This window comes from Grampus griseus, assembly GCF_964374135.1.
Source record: "Grampus griseus genome assembly, chromosome: 12".
Lineage (NCBI taxonomy): Eukaryota > Metazoa > Chordata > Mammalia > Artiodactyla > Delphinidae > Grampus > Grampus griseus.
In genome coordinates this window covers 60,078,083-60,094,143 of record NC_139006.1, presented here as the reverse complement: position 1 = coordinate 60,094,143, position 16,061 = coordinate 60,078,083, and positions in this window count along the sequence as shown.

The window sequence follows — 16,061 nt, the reverse complement described above, 5'->3', positions numbered from 1 at the left end:
CCACTTTGGATTTTCATACTCCATCTTCATTTTGATTTGGTATTAGGTAAAAAATTTTAAACACTTTTCAAAGTCAACTTCTGAAGCATAAAACATACATTTTATATTTGGTACTAAATCATATCTTTGCTTTACATGTTTTTGTTTGGATTTTTTGGAAGTTGGGTGGCTGGGGATGAGAGGAACCTGTTAAATTTAAACTATCATGGGCTTGAAGACAACTAATTATGGTATTTATTATAGCTTTCAACTGAGTAATTTGTTTACAGTCAACCAATTTCCAAACTAATTTGCATGTGTTGACAGTGCTATTTTTTGTGTGGTGTTTCCATTGTGTGTCTTTTTATGAAAAAAACTACAACCAAGGGAGTATGATGAATAAGTTCTTATAAAAACCATTCTTCAAAAAATCTAAGAACTATTCACTTGTGACACAAAAGAACTGGATAATAAGTACAAAATAGAAAAGAAGATCTGGGTCTAATATTTAGGCATAGATAATGGCTACAATATAGAACAGAGGTCAGTAAAATTTTTCTTTAGCCATTGTGGGTCAAGAGGCAAAATTGAGGCTATTATATAGTATTTATATATAATAAAAGAGGAAACAACTTTTCAAACACTTTTATGATAAAATTTTAAAAGGATTATAATAATTAAGTACATTTTTTTCTGCAAAATAAATATATTGTAGTGGGTTGGATTGTGTCCACCAAAAAATATAAGTTCAAGTCCTAACGTCAGGAACCTATGTTTGGTAATATGGTCTTTACAGATACAATTAAGGATCTCAAGATGACATCATCTGGATTTAGTGTGGGCCCTAGATCCAATAGCTTGTTTCCTTATCAGAGAAGGGATGCCGATATTCAGACCTAGGGAAGACAGGGGTAGAGATAGGAGCTATGCTGCCACAGGCCAAGGAATGGTGGGAGCCACCAGAAGCTGAAAGAAGCAAGGAAAGATTCTCTCCTAGAAACTTTTGAAAGAGTGTGCCCCTGCATGCACCTTGATGTTGGACTTCTGGCCTCCATAAAAGAGCATACATTTCTGTTATTTTAAGTCACCCAGTTTGTAATACCTTTTTATGGCAGCCTCAGGAAACTGAACAGAATTAATTATTTAGGGTAGGATAACATTTAATAGAATTGGGGCTCAAAGTTAGCATTTCCTATCATCAAATCACTCACAAATGCTCATCTGTAAAAACCATTCTTCACTGGCAGTCCTTACAAAAATAGGCAGCACGCCAGATTTAGCCCATGGACCTTAATTTACCTGTTATAGAAAATCATTTGTATAATTGACTAATTGTTTATAGTCTTTGTCCAAATATAAATCTAATCTCAGCTTTAAACCCTATTTATCACAAATAATTTTTTTCTCTTATAAAATTAAAACAAAATTTGTAAATTAAAGAGCGATGTTTGGAAAACAAAAATCTGCAACACTCAGGGAACAGTATAGGAATGGATATGTTTTGGAAAGGAGGAACCTGGGCTGTCAGGTAGAAAATGAATTTACAGGGATTGGAATGTGAGAGGGAAGGTACCATAAAGGGCTGTAAAGGAAGGTACTGTAAAGGAACTGTTGCTTCAAGTTAGATCTGACCATACTCCAGTCAGCTGTGGCCCAGAAGTTTGGTGTGCTGACCAACTTCCAACTTTACGTTCACATAGTTTTCCTCCTTCCCCCTCAACTTTGGAAGTTTCTGCTTGACTTCTCAGGGAATATTTATTACCAAGGAACACCTGAGCTGAAATAGCTGCAGAAAAGTCATTCTTCCCGGTGAATGTGGAGACTACCAGTAATTTATAGGAGTTCATCTGGTGCCTATTCCCACTGTGCTGAGACTATCTTATCCTGAAACTTAACATTGTTCCCTTTATCCTCAAATTACACTAATAACAGATGTTGATTGCTTTCTGAATAGCACAAGGGGCTAGTTTTCAGGTGGTTCGTAAAATTCACTAACTTTGTTTTGGATATTCTTTAATTCATTATTGCAAAATCCTCCCTCCCCCTTTTTAGAGATCAATCGATACGTGCTTAAGCTATTTATCAATTATTTCCAATAAGGTGAGGTTGTGGGGCAATTTCAGAACCCAAAACAGGTCATGATGGCCATATATTTGGAACAGGGAGATGGCTTCTGGGAAATAGAAATGTAAAAAAAGGCTAGAGGTTATTCTAGAGGAAACTATTAGTTAATCTTAAGTTGAATGCCAGATAACCAAAAAGTCCAGAAAAATAAAATGTTAGGGGCAGGATGTCAGAGAGAATAATTTTTCAGCTGAGACAAAATGCAAAAGTATATTTGGAAGACCTGCTATGATACAGCTTTGATCACGGGATAGTGGCAGCAGTTAAAATTAAATCCCTAGGGTAGGGCTCCTGGATTTGCTCTCTTAAGAACTAAAAGGGAGTGGAAAAAATGTAGGAATGGATGTTAGAGGAGACCAGGTGATAGGCCAATAAATAAGGCTGCATTACTGGCTCACTGTGCAGTGGAGGAGGGGGAGTGGGTCAAGAGCCCTCCATCAATGTGGGCTAGAAAACAGGTTCTACTGCTCTCTGGTAAGAAATTCCTATGTGCCTCAAGTTTTAAATGTATTATCTTATTCATGGACTCATCCATCTATCTATCTATCTATCTATCTATTATCTATTTATCTATCATCTACCCATCCATCTATAAAAGTCCATAAGTAGTAGTCAATAAGAAGGTACAAAAAAATCAAATAAAGCCGTGACTAGGAGTAAAACGCGGAGATCACCTTCCTCCCCACAGATACACCAGAAATACATCTACACGTGGAACAGCTCCTACAGAACACCTACTGAACGCTGGCAGAAGACCTCAGACCTCCCAAAAGGCAAGAACCGCCCCCCCCCCCCCCCCCCGCCACATACCTGGGTAGGGCAAAAGGAAAAAGAATAAACAGAGACAAAAGGATAGGGACGGGACCTGCACCAGTGGGAGGGAGCTGTGAAGGAGGAAAGGTTTCCACACACTAGGAAGCCCCTTCGCGGGCGGAGACTGTGGGTGGCGGAGGAGGGGAGCTTCGGAGCTGCAGAGGAGAGCACAGCAACAGGGGTGCGGAGGGCAAAGCGGAGAGATTCCCGCACAGAGGATCGGTGCTGACCGTCACTCACCAGCCCAAGAGGCTTGTCTGCTCCCCCGCCGGAGTGGGCAGGGCTGGGAACTGAGGATCCGGCTTTGGTCAGCAGGGAGAGGACTGGGGTTGGCGGCGTGAACACAGCCGGCAGGGGGTTAGTGCGCCACGGCTGGCTGGGAGGGAGTCCAGGTAAAAGTCTGGACCTGCCGAAGAGGCAAGAGACTTTTTCTTCCCCCTTTGTTTCCTGGTGCGCGAGGAGAAGGGATTAAGAACGCTGCTTAGAGGAGCTCCAGAGACGGGCGTGAGCCGCGGCTAAAAGCGCGGACCCCAGAGACAGACATGCGACACTAAGGCTGCTGCTGCCACCACCAAGAAGCCTGTGTGCGAGCACAGGTCACTATCCACGCCCCCCTTCCGGGGAGCCTGTGCAGCCTGCCACTGCCAGGTTCCCGTGATCCAGGGACAACTCCCCCGGGAGAACGCACGGCCCGCTTCAGGCTAGTGCAACATCACGTCGGCCTCTGCCGCCGCAGGCTCGCCCTGCAATCCTTGACCCTCCCTACCCCCGGCCTGAGTGAGCCGGAGTCCCCGAATCAGCAGCTTCTTTAACCCCGTCCTGTCTGAGCAAAGAACAGACGCCCTCAGGTGACCTACACGCACAGGCGTGGCCAAATCCAAAGCTGAGACCCTGGGAGCTGTGAGAACAAAGAAGAGAAAGGGAAATCTCTCCCAGCAGCCTCAGAAGCAGCGGATTAAAGCTCCACAAACAACTTGATGTGCCCTGCATCTGTGGAATACCTGAATAGACAACGAATCATCCAAATTAAGATGGACTTTGAGAGCAAGATTTACTATTTTTTCCACTTTTCCTTTTTTTGTGAGTGTGTATCCTTCTGTGTGAGATTTTGTCTGTATAGCTTTGCTTTCACCATTTGTCTGAGGGTTCTATCCATCTGTTTTTTTTTTTAATATTTTTCTTAAAAATTACTTTTTATTTTAATAACTTTATTTTATTTTACTTTATCTTCGTTCTTTCTTTCCTTCCTTGCCTCCTTTAGACAACGAATCATCCCAAATTCAGGAGGTGGACTTTGAGAGCAAGATTTATGATTTTTTCCCCTTTTCCTCTTTTTCAGAGTGTGGATGTATATGCTTCTGTGTGACATTTGGTCTGTATAGTTTTGCTGCCACCATTTGTCCCAGGGTTCTATCCATCCGTTTTTTTGTTTTTCTCTTAATAACTATTTATTTATTTTAATAACTTTATTGTATTTTACCTTACTTTATTTTATTTTACTTTATCTTCTTTCTTTCTTTTTTCCTTCCTTCCCTCCTTCCTTCCTTCCTCTCTCCCTTCCTCCCTCCTTTCTTTCTACTTCTAATTCTACTAATTCTTTCTTTCTACTTTTTCTCCCTTTTCTTCTGAGCCATGTGGATGAAAGGCTCTTTGTGCTGTGGCCAGGAGTTAGTGCGGTGCCTCTGAGGTGGGAGAGCCAACTTCAGGACACTGGTACCCAAGAGACCTCCAAGCTGCACATAATATCAAATGGCGAAAATCTCCCAGAGATCTCCATCTAAACACCAACAACCACCTAAACTCAACGACCAGCAAGCTACAGTGCTGGACATTCTATGGCAAACAACTGGCAAGACAGGAACACAAACCCACCCATTAACAGAGAGGCTGCCCAAAATCATAATAAGTTGACAGACACCCCAAAACATGACACCAGACGTGGACCTGCCCACCAGAAAGACAAGATCCAGCCTCATCCACCAGAACACAAGCACTAGTCCCCTCCACCAGAAAGCCTACACAGCCCACTGAACCGACCTTAGCCACTGGGGACAGACACCAAAAACAATGGGAACTACGAACCTGCAGCCTGCAAAAAGGAGACTTACACAGTAAGATAAGCAAAATGAGAAGACAGAAAAACACACAGCAGATGAAGGAGCAAGATAAAAACACACCAGACCTAACAAATGAAGAGGAAATAGGCAGTCTACCTGAAAAAGAATTCAGAAAAATGATAGAAAAGATGATCCAAAATCTTGGAAATAGAACACAAAATGCAAGAAACACTTAACAAAGACCTAGAAGAACTAAAGATGAAACAAACAATGAGAACAACACAATAAATGAAATGAAAAATATTCTAGATGGGATCAATAGCAGAATAACTGAGGCAGAAGAACGGATAAGTGACCTGGAAGATAAAAGAGTGGAAATAACTATTGCAGAGCAGAATAAAGAAAAAAGAATGAAAAGAACTGAAGACAGTCTCAGAGACCTCTGGGACAACATTAAACGCACCAACATTCGAATTATAGGGGTTCCAGAAGAAGAAGAGAAAAAGAAAGGGACTGAGAAAATATTTGAAGAGATTATAGTTGAAAACTTCCCCAATATGGGAAAGGAAATAGTGAATCAAGTCCAGGAAGCACAGACAATCCCATACAGGATAAATCCAAGGAGAAATACACCAAGACACATATTAATCAAACTGTCAAAAATTAAATACAAAGAAAGCATATTAAAAGCAGCAAGGGAAAAACAACAGATAACACACAAGGGAATCCCCATAAGGTTAACAGCTGATCTTTCAGCAGAAACTCTGCAAGCCAGAAGGGAGTGGCAGGACATATTTAAAGTGATGAAGGAGAAAAACCTGCAACCAAGATTACTCTACCCAGCAAGGATCTCATTCAGATTTGATGGAGAAATTAAAACCTTTACAGACAAGCAAAAGCTGAGAGAGTTCAGCACCACCAAACCAGCTCTACAACAACTGCTAAAGGAACTTCTCTAGGCAAAAAACACAAGAGAAGGAAAAGACCTACAATATCAAACCCAAAACAATTAAGAAAATGGGAATAGGAACATACATATCGATAATTACCTTAAATGTAAATCGATATAATGCTCCCACCAATAGACACAGATTGGCTGAATGGATACAAAAACAAGACCCATATATTTGCTGTCTGCGAGAGACCCACTTCTGACCTCGAGACACATACATATTGAAAGTAAGGGGATGGAAAAAGATATTTCATGCAAATGGAAACCAAAAGAAAGCTGGAGTAGCAATTCTCATATCAGACAAAATAGAGTTTAAAATAAAGACTATTAGAAGAGACAAAGAAGGACACTACATAATGATCAAGGGATCGATCCAAGAAGAACACATAACAATTGTAAATATTTATGCACCCAACATAGGAGCACCTCAATACATAAGGCAAATACTAACAGCCATAAAAGGGGAAATCAACAGTAACACATTCATAATAGGGGACTTTAACACCCCACTTTCAGCAATAGACAGATCATCCAAAATGAAAATAAATAAGGAAACACAAGCTTTAAATGATACATTAAACAAGATAAACTTAATTGATATTTATAGGACATTCCATCCAAAAACAACAGAATACACATTTTTCTCTAGTGCTCATGGAACATTCTCCAGGATAGATCATATCTTGGGTCACAAATCAAGCCTTGGTAAATTTAAGAAAATTGAAATTGTATTAAGTATCTTTTCTGACCACAACGCTATGAGACTAGATATGAATTACAGGAAAAGATCTGTAAAAAGTACAAACACATGGAGGCTAAACAATACACTACTTAATAACGAAGTGATCACCGAAAAAATCAAAGAGGAAATCAAAAAATACCTAGAAACAAATGACAATGGAGGCACGATGACCCAAAATCTATGGGATTCAGCAAAAGCAGTTCTAAGAGGGAAGTTTACAGCCATACAATCCTACCTGAAGAAACAGGAAACATCTCGAATAAACAACCTAGCCTTGCACCCAAAGCAATTCGAGAAAGAAGAACAAAAAAAGCCCATAGTTAGCAGAAGGAAAGAAATCATAAAAATCAGATCAGAAATAAATGAAAAAGAAATGAAGGAAATGATAACAAAGGTCAATAAAACTAAAAGCTGGTTCTTTGAAATGATCAACAAAATTGATAAACCATTATCCAGACACATCAAGAGAAAAAGGGAGAAGACTCAAATCAATAGAATTAGAAATGAAAAATGAGAAGTAACAACTGACACTGCAGAAATACAAAAGATCATGAGAGATTACTACAAGCAACTCTATGCCAATAAAATGGAGAACCTGGAAGAAATGGACAAATTTTTAGAAAGGCACAACCTGCCAAAACTGAATCAGGAAGAAATAGAAAATATGAACAGACCAATCACAAGCACTGAAATTGAAACTGTGATTAAAAATCTTCCAACAAACAAAAGCCCAGGACCAGATGGCTTCACAGGCGAATTCTATCAAACATTTAGAGAAGAGCTAACACCTATCCTCAAACTCTTCCAAAATATAGCAGAGGGAGGAACACTCCCAAACTCATTCTACAAGGCCACCATCACCTTCATACCAAAACCAGACAAGGATATCACAAAGAAAGAAAACTACAGGCCAATATCACTGATGAACATAGATGCAAAAATCCTCAACAAAATACTAGCAAACAGAATCCAACAGCACATTAAACGGATCATACACCATGATCAAGTGGGGTTTATTCCAGGAATGCAAGGATTCTTCAATATACGCAAATCAATCAACGTGATACACCATATTAACAAATTGAAGGAGAAAAACCATATGATCATCTCAATAGATGCAGAGAAAGCTTTTGACAAAATTCAACACCCATTTATGATAAAAACCCTGCAGAAAGTAGGCATAGAGGGAACTTTCCTCAACATAATAAAGGCCATATATGACAAACCCACAGCCAACATCGTCCTCAATGGTGAAAAACTGAAACCATTTCCACTAAGATCAGGAACAAGACAAGGTTGCGCAGTCTCACCACTCTTATTCAACATAGTTTTGGAAGTTTTAGCCACAGCAATCAGAGAAGGAAAGGAAATAAAAGGAATCCAAATCAGAAAAGAAGAAGTAAATCTGTCACTGTTTGCAGATGACATGATAGTATACATAGAGAATCCTATAGATGCTACCAGAAAACTACTAGAGCTAATCAATGAATTTGGTAAAGTAGCAGGATACAAAATTAATGCACAGAAATCTCTGGCATACTTATACACTAATGATGAAAAATCTGAAAGTGAAATCAAGAAAACACTCCCATTTACCACTGCAACAAAAAGAATAAAATATCTAGGAATAAACCTACCTGAGGAGACAAAAGACCTGTATGCAGAACATTAAAAGACACTGATGAAAGAAATTAAAGATGATGCAAATAGATGGAGAGATATACCATGTTCTTGGATTGGAAGAATCAACATTGTGAAAATGATTATACTATCCAAAGCAATCTACAAATTAAATGCAATCCCTATCAAACTACCACTGGAATTTTTCACAGAACTAGAACAAAAAAATTTCACAATTTGTATGGAAACACAAAAGACCCTGAATAGCCAAAGCAATCTTGAGAACGAAAAACGGAGCGGGAGGAATCAGGTTCCCTGACTTCAGACTATCCTACAAAGCTACAGTAATCAAGACAGTATGGTACTGGACAAAAACAGAAAGATAGATCAATGGAACAGGATAGAAAGCCCAGAGATAAACCCACGCTCATATGGTCACCTTATCTTTGATAAATGAGGCAGGAATGTACAGTGGAGAAAGGACAGCCTCTTCAATAAGTGGTGCTGGGAAAACTGGACAGGTACATGTAAAAGTATGAGATTCGATCACTCCCTAACGCCATACACAAAAATAAACTCAAAATGGATTGAAGACCTAAATGTAAGCCCAGAAACTGTCATATTCTTAGAGGAAAACATAAGTCAGACACTGTATGACATAAATAACAGCAAGGTCCTTTTTGACCCACCTCCTAGAGTAATGGAAATAAAAACAAAAATAAACAAATGGGACCTAATGAAACTTCAAAGCTTTTGCACAGCAAAGGAAACCATAAACAAGACCAAAAGACAACCCTCAGAATGGGAGAAAATATTTGCAAATGAAGCAACTGACAAAGGATTAATCTCCAAAATTAATAAGCAGCTCATGCAGCTTAATAACAAAAAAACAAACAACCCAATCCAAAAATGGGCAGAAGACCTAAATAGATGTTTCTCCAGAGAAGATATACAGACTTCCAACAAACACATGAAAGAATGCTCAACATCACTAATCATTAGAGAAATGCAAATCAAAACTACAATGAGATATCATCTCACACCAGTCAGAATGGCCATCATCAAAAAATCTAGAAACAATAAATGCTGGAGAGGGTGTGGATAAAAGGGAACCCTCTTGCACTGTTGGTGGGAATGTAAATTGATACAGCCACTGTGGAGAACAGTATGGAGGTTCCTTAAAAAACTACAAAAAAAACTACCATATGACCCAGCAATCCCACTACTGGGCATATACCCTGAGAAAACCATAATTCAAAAAGAGTCATGTACCAAAATGTTCATTACAGCTCTATTTACAATAGGCCAGAGATAGAAACAACCTAAGTGTTCATCATCAGATGAATGGATAAAGAAGATGTGGCACATATACACAATGGAATATTACTTAGCCATAAAAAGAAACAAAATTGAGCTATTTGTAATGAGGTGGATAGACCTAGAGTCTGTCATACAGAGTGAAGTATGTCAGAAAGAGAGAGACAAATACCATATGCTAACACATATATATGGAATTTAAGAAAAAAAAAGTGTCATGGAGAACCTAGGGTAAGACAGGAATAAAGACACAGACCTACTAGAGAATGGACTTGAGGATATGGGGAGGGGGAAGGGTAAGCTGTGACAAAGCGAGAGAGAGGCATGGACATATATACACTACCAAACGTAAGGTAGATAGCTAGTGGGAAGCAGCTGCATAGCACAGGATGATCAGCTCGGTGCTTTGTGACCGCCTGGAGGGGTGGGATAGGGACAGGGGGAGGGGGGGAGACGCAAACGGGAAGAGATATGGGAACATATGTATATATATAACTGATTCATTTTGTTGTGAAGCAGAAACTAACACACGATTTTAATGCAATTATACTCCAATAAAGATGTTAAGAAAAAAAAAAAAGCTGAGACTATTTCAGTAGACTCAATAATAATTGTGAGGACACAATTTGAAGATATCGCTTACATCTGTTGTTCATGCCTTCACGTTCTGTAAATCAAATACCTGAACAAAGGTATGGTGCATCCTTATCCACTGTCTGAACCCTTTATATCAGCCTTGTCTCTATGTCTTCTTTCTCCTCTGAGATCAGTGGCAATTAATGCAGGAGGAAAATCTGTCCATCAGGGATATGGCTGAGGAAACTGTTTGAACATCAGGATAAAGCCATGGCCATACTAGAGACGTTGTCAGTTGTGATTAATGGCCTCCAGTGCTTCTCTGTCATTTATTAAAGGCTTTCAAACTATTTTTGAATTAACATAAAAATAAATTGAATTTAGATACCCTGTTCATTTTTTATTTCAGAGTCAGGAATTCAGGGTAAGGGAGATTAACTTTTCTAAGCCACTAGAAGTACAGCAAATTATAAGCAAAACTGCATTAAAATACTTAAAATTGTTTTTTCAAAATATTACACTTTATGGACCAATTAAATATTCTTAAGTGATTGCAAGTGACATTAATTCTAGAGAACTACTTGCTAACTTATCAAATAATTTAAAATATGAACATGTATAGGGTCTAATATTTTTATTTTTCAGATGAGGCAACTGAGGACAAAGAATTTTAATGATTTCCCAGGTGTGATTTTGGTCACTAGAAAAGCAGAACTAGAACTCAGGGAGTCTTGGCTTCCAATCCTGTAATTTGTTCTACAACTATTCGTGGATTTAGACACAGGCAGTGAGGTTCCAGATCCCATGCCTTGAAACTCCACCTTCTACTGCCTCTTTGAATCCAGCCTGGCTCACTCCAATCTCAGTGCTTCTTTCATTTCACTATAGACTACTTTCCTTTCAATTGTGTAGTAGACTTTCAGCTTGTCTGTAGAAAAACATCAACGAATACAACACAAATGCAAATTGCCAATAAACTGAATCTGCCATCCCAAATAGACACAGCTACTTAAAAGGTTCAAGATATGAAACAAAAATCCCATATTTGCAATGCCCTCTTATTTGAAATTAAATTGTTGGATGGTCTAATGAGCCGTTATACCAGTGTACAAAGGAGTTTCAAAAGTGCATTACACATGTCATTACAACAAATGACTGGCTCAGATGCTGAACAAGTTCACTGGCTTCAATAAATTGTAACATTTCTCAACTCTTACCTGCACTGGACACACATTACACCAGTATTTATGGAAGAAATGTGATTGACATTGAAGAATAAGAATTATTTTTAAGTTGAATAGTTATTTTTCCTTTCACAAAGAATACAGATTAATGTTTCATTAAGTATGCATGGAGAAATCTTGCAATGATACTTTAAATGGCCCAAGAGGCACAGGATAACTTGCCTCTACTCTATCATCAAATGAAAATGAACTGCTAGTTTGGGGACCAAGAAAAATAGACCAAGAGAGTTGAATTTTTCACTTTTGAAGGTTTCCAGTTGAAATGTTTTGCAAGCTCATTTGCAGCTGGGCTGCAGCAAGCTCCATCCACATCTGTCTAATGAAACTCATGATGAAAATCTCAGTTGGAAGTTCAGGGAATCAGAGCCATTCATCAAACCTCATCATAATTATTTAATAAGCAGCATTAAATGTTCAGTCAAGTCTTTAACTCATCAGTTCAGTTATCACAGTTTAGTGCATACAAACATCATTTACAAGGTTTCCTGATGAATGACAGAAAATACAAATAAACCTCATAAATTAAACTAACCCTCAAAATAATCTTCCCCTGCCTGCCTGCCCTCTGCCTCACCTTTCCTGTGCTTAAAAGGGGCTTCCAAATGGACTCCTTCACCAGAAATGTGGGCAGGCGGGGGAGCTCATTTAGCTGGTGTCAATTTCTGTTTATGTGTGTGTGTGTGTGCACTTTTGAGCCAGCAAAGATTCACATTTTTCCAAGACTTCAGGTGGCTTGTTCCTCTCAGTCTGGCTGGCTGGTACCTGTGTGTCCATCTCAAAGAGAGGAAATAAGAATTTTTGTGAACACCTGGATCTTCCTTCTTTTTCTCATGATAATCAGCACATATAACCTAAAGAATAGAATCATCTGCAGAGGCAGCACATGAGAGGGAAGAAAAAGAAATTGTAAAGGAGAGGTGGGGAGGAAAAGTGAGAAGCAGTTTTTAAGGTAGAATTTCCCAACTGAGCTCTCAGGACACACTGATGTGCTGTGCTGTTATATGTTGTGAGGCGTGTCACAGGTAATTTGCTACTAATAATAGGGTATATATTTTGTAATTTACTCTTAAAATAGAGTGGATTCAGGATTATTCCTACTATAACATCATTCACTCACGTGGATTCTGTTATGCTTCCTTAGGAGAGGAGAAAGGTTTTGATCACGTTAGTAGAAGGATTTTCATAAAACTTTGTCTCTTTATCTAGGCTGTAGCCCTTGATATGTTGGGGACAGATATCTTATTCCAGTGTGCGTGCGTGTGTGTGTGTGTGTGTATGTATGTAGATGAGAATTTGTTGCCTTGGGAGACTTATAAGGAAGAAGTTAGATGCTCAAAACTGCTTGGGTTCCTTACTCCTGTGGTTCCTGTAGAGTAACTGCAGCATGTTTTGACTCTCATTTAGACTGTCAGGGATGCAAGCTTCCACAGCTTTCTCTGGCAGTGGAATAAACAATGGTTGAGGAGTAATGAGATCTATGTTTTCACTGTACTTCTGGTATTTACTAGCTGTGTACCCATCTGCAAGTCTTGATTTTCTTAATTATAATCAAGATGCCAAATTTCTGTTATATTTTTATTAAATAAATTCTTAAATAAGAAATTGATTTAAAAATGCTGTTCAAATCTTAGTGAGAGAATATATCTATATATTCTATATATAGATGCATCTACATATTCTAGATATATAGGTCTACATATTCCAGATATAAATATAAATCTATATATTCTAGATATAGATAGATATATAGAATATATATGTGTAATATATTCATGCTTGAGGTAGAAAATAGAAACTTAAGGATTTATAAACTTAAGAAGTTCTAATAAAAAGGAAGTATCAAATACTTTAAAACTACACCTATTATGATTATCAGCTCTTGGGGAGGTGTTCCACACAACTGATGCCAATTGAATATTCATGACCTCTCCATGAATGATCATAGTGCATTGAAATAAAATATTAATGTCTTGCATGTAATAGTGGAACTGAAGGATATGTTGTATTGAAAATGTACTCTTAGAATTGCTATTCAAAACATTTCAAAGACTTATCAAGCATGTCATATGTTCCTTTGCTTTCTGTGCACTGGACTCACTTAGTTCCTTTAACTGCTCCCTAGAACAGGATCTCTCTACTTGTAGGTTTTTTTAAAATATGCTGTTCCTTCCATCTAATCTGTACTTCCTTTCTAATCCCTTCCAACATACGCATCTGGTAAACTTGCAGTTATGTTTCAAATCTCATACCCACTGATCTCCCTGAATAAGTCAGATCTACCCCAACCCCCCCTGTTTTCTGCTGTTAACAACACTATGTTTTCTCCTCTCTTGCATTTATCACAATAGTAAACTTAGACTTGTTTTACTTCAATCATTGATTTTTCTCCCCCAGTAGTCTATTATAATTGCTATAATGTCAGAGAGTAAGTCTGCTTTGCTCCTTGCTGTTTTCCCAAAGCCTTACTCAGTACTTAGTATGTTATAGGAGATCAGTGAATGTTGGTGGAAAGGATGGCTTACTCCTGCTCCTCCAGTGGCTCAGCTGAGGTCATCCAACAGTGCAATGCTTAAGGAGATATTCATCATCAAGTTCATTAAGTTCATGTACATCTATTATGTCTCTGTTTTATGCCAGACCATGGGATAGAGTCATTTAGTTAGAGACAGATCATTGTGAAATTGAGATGAGTAGAATTTAAATCAGCAGAGACAAAAATCAGAGGGCATTCTACGTAGAAGAGGAACATATCAGAGAGGAGAGTTTTAAAGTATAGTCCTGTGATAATGCTTCAATCACTTTAACAATTCAATTCAAGGGAAGTGATAGAAATAAGATATATGTAAGAATGTATGTTGAGATGTATGTAAGAATCATATTGTGAACAGTATTCTATACAAATCTAAGGTGCTTGGTTGTAATCTTGTAGGCAGTTGACAGCTGTTGGAATTTTGGTCTTGGAATTTTTCATAACTGTATTTGTGATCTTTCTATCCATACTCTCACACACTTGATATGTAATCTCTTATTTAATCCTCATACCATACCCTTTGGGTCTTATAGCTGAGGAATCTGAAATTTAAGGAAGTGAACTAAGTTGATCTAGGTCCCTGTGTAGTAAAAAGTAAAGCTAGAATTTGAACCCATGTACTCTGCCTCCAGAGCCTATGCCCTTACTTTGGACAAGGAATTAGTAGAAATAATTTCTACAGGAGGACCTAAGGTCTCATCACTTTACACTGCAGAGCAGATTATGGCCTCTATACCCTATCTGGTCACAGATCATAACAGACTTCTGCTTTTAGAAGAATTGTAAATTTAGTTTAATAAATATCAATCGAAAAAGAACATGGTTAACATAAGTTTGTGAAAATATTTTTTAACTTAATCCTTGATTATATTTATTAAAAAAAATTTAACTTAATTTTAATTTATATTGAAGTAGAGTTGATTTACAATGTTGTAGTTTCACATGTAAAGAAAAGCAATTCAGTTACACATATACATAAATCCATTCTCTTTCAGATTCTTTTCCCATATAAGATTTTAGAGAATATTGAGTAGTTCCCTGTGCTATACAGTAGTTCCTTGTTGATTATCTGTTTTTTTATATAGTAGTGTGTGTATGTTAATCCCAAAGTTCTAACTTATCCCCCTGCAACCTTTCTCCTTTGGTAACCATAAGTTGGGTTTTGAAGTCAGTGAGTCTGTTTCTGTTTTGTAAATAAGTTCACTTGTATCATTTTTTTTTAGATTTCACATATAAGTGATATCACATATTTGTCTTTTTCTGTCTGATTTCACTTAGTATGATAATCTCTAGGTCCATCCATGTTGCTGCAAATGGCATTATTTCATTCTTTTTAATGGCTGGGTAATATTCCACTGTATATATTACCATATCTTCTTTATCCATTCATTGGTTGATGGACATTTAGGTTGCTTCCATGTATTGGCTATTGTAAATAGTGCTGCAATGAACATTGGGTGCATGTATCTTTTCAAATTATGGTTTTCTCCATATATATGCCTAACGAACTATTTTTAGATTTTTAAGGAAACTCCATACAGTTCTTAAAAATGGATTACAATTCTACCAACAGTGTTGGAGGATTCCCTTTTCTCCACATGTTCTCCAGCATTTATCGTTTGTAGACTTATTGATGATGGCCATTCTGACAGGTGTGAAGTGACACCTCATTGTAGTTTTGATTTGCATTTTTCTAATAATTAGCGATATTGAGCATCTTTTCATGTGCCTCTTGGCTATCTGTATGTCTTCTTTGGAGAAATGTCTATTTAGATCTTCTGTCCATTTTTTTTTAACATCTTTATTGGAGTATAATTGCTTTACAATGGTGTGTCAGTTTCTGCTTTACAACAAAGTGAATCAGTTATACATATACATATGTTCCCATATCTCTTCCCTCTTGCATCTCCCTCCCTCACACCCTCCCTATACCACGCCTCTAGGTGGTCACAAACCACCTAGCTGATCTCCCTGTGCCATGCGGCTACTTCCCACTAGCTATACACCCTATGTTTGGTAGTGTATATATGTCCATGCCACTCTCTCACTTCCTCCCAGATTACCCTTTCCCCTCCCCATATCCTCAAGTCCATGCTCTAATAGGTCT